Source organism: Rhincodon typus, chromosome 10 (assembly GCF_021869965.1).
Source record: "Rhincodon typus isolate 14 chromosome 10, sRhiTyp1.1, whole genome shotgun sequence".
Classification (NCBI taxonomy): domain Eukaryota; kingdom Metazoa; phylum Chordata; class Chondrichthyes; order Orectolobiformes; family Rhincodontidae; genus Rhincodon; species Rhincodon typus.
In genome coordinates this window covers 57,677,146-57,678,959 of record NC_063341.1, presented here as the reverse complement: position 1 = coordinate 57,678,959, position 1,814 = coordinate 57,677,146, and the positions used below count along the sequence as shown (strand labels likewise).

The window sequence follows — 1,814 nt, the reverse complement described above, 5'->3', positions numbered from 1 at the left end:
TATGGATAGCATTTCCAATTTGCACTATTTACTATTTTCTATGTCTGACCACTTTTAGCAGGGTATACTCTGCGCTAAGTTTCCGAGTTTATTGGAATCACTTGTTTGTGTTCTAATGGGCAGCGGAGTGCGCCTGAGTGGAGTACTCTTTGACTTCAGTTTCTAGGACGGGTGAAGGCATTGGCTCCAAGTTCGACAACACTGCTGCATCCTTCCTGACAGATTTCCACCTCGATTTTACATCTGCTCTGCTGGACCTGTTCTTCCGGACTATACATTTTTAAGAGAGTGTTCAAATTGCGAGCGAACAGTTTTCCTTTGTAATAAAAAAAAAGCTACATCACTTAACCATCAGCAAAGCAGCACCAGAGTTTGCAATGCTCGGTTCCCCGCTGCATTGGCAGCATATTTATAGCCACGTATCTATCACACTAGCAGCTTCAGTCCTGCTGTGCATTTTGGATGTTTCCGGGTTCATCCTGCGCTTTGGGAACATTCGCACTATTCGCGTCCTCGAGAGGTCTCCCAACCTACCGACGTCACAATAGGAGCATTATTGCGAGTGAGTTCCCCCTCCTTCTACCTTTCAGATAAGTTGTTTGGGAGGGCAAGCCCCTGCCCCGCCCCCTCCCCAACCACGAGCGAGCCATCCATCCACGCCCCTCCCCTAGTAATCCCCACCTCCCCCAAACAAACACTGCTCACGAGCGCATTTCGGTTTGGATGACGCCATCAGCGGGCGAGGCCGAAGATTGCCGAAGGCGTTCGGGCGGACTCGGCAGCGGGCGACGGTTTGGCTTCGGCGTCCGTGGAAAGTGTGTTAAGTAGCGCTTGCGAGTAAAAGAGACGCGGCTGGGCTGAGATCGAGTCCCAGTACCGAGACTGAGAACGGTCGGACAGGACGAGAAGCACATATTGTACAAGACATAAAAGTTGAAAGATAGAGGAGAGTTGCATCTGTGGGTGCGGTCCGAGCGAGAGAGGTGAGAGGGACTCGCTGGAGGGTGTCCGTGTGCCCGGGCTTGGAGTTACGGGCATCGTGAGTCGGGCAGCTGGACATTATGCTCGGAGCTGAGGGAGACTTGAGACGGCCGTCTGCGGTGAGTAGTGAGGCACCAAAAAAAAATCTGCAGGACGAAATCTCGTTTTAAATTTGAAGGAGTTTGACATGAGTTTCGTGAATCGTGTGTGTGTGTGTTTGTGTCTGCTGTTGATTCCGCAAAGCCGCAGGTGAAGAAGCTTGGGCTCCGATCAGTCTGCAGCTCGCTGGCCGCCTGTTGAAACGGAGACTGGTGTTGTTTCTTGTTGTTGGTATAAAGCAAGCGTCGTAAGGAACTGAAGCGCTTTTATTTTTGATGTGTGATTTCCACCGCCCCGATCCCCGAAAATGAACCACTTCTTGTGTTTATTTCATTGGAGGTTTTGTCAAGAAAGGGAAAAAAAATACAACCCCTTCTCGGAACCAGCCCCCTACCGAAACCAGACTCCCGCCTGTTGAAAGCGAGAAAAAACGAAGCGGCGATTGGAAATTCGGCCGTAAACTTAAATTAGAAACACAAAGGGAGTCTGAAAAAAAACACGTTCTGGTAGAAAACGGCCAATTCTTTTTTTACCTGCTGGACTGTTCCGCCTCTCGATCTCTTTCTTCTTCTGTTTGAATGGGGCTAGGGTTGTTCCAACAAGATTAGCTACTGAAAAAGATCTCTTCAAATGTGATTTTTTTTGGATCTTGAGTGTATCTTAACGCTGAAGGAAGTGGATTTGTCCCGTTTTGAATTCCAACCTCCACACCACCCCACACCACCACAACATAT

The 1,814-nt window shown here is 49.1% G+C and overlaps 1 protein-coding gene across 1 annotated transcript in view; it reads left to right on the top strand.

Moving 5' to 3' along the window:
• The first annotated feature begins 782 nt into the window (after positions 1–782).
• The window catches only part of ptprfa (protein tyrosine phosphatase receptor type Fa), a 490,838-nt gene continuing 489,806 nt past the window's right edge, over positions 783–1,814 (top strand). Inside the window, exon 1 of the mRNA XM_048601537.1 lies at positions 783–1,100. The gene's annotated coding sequence lies outside the window, so the exon portion shown is untranslated. The remainder of the gene's footprint in view (positions 1,101–1,814) is intronic.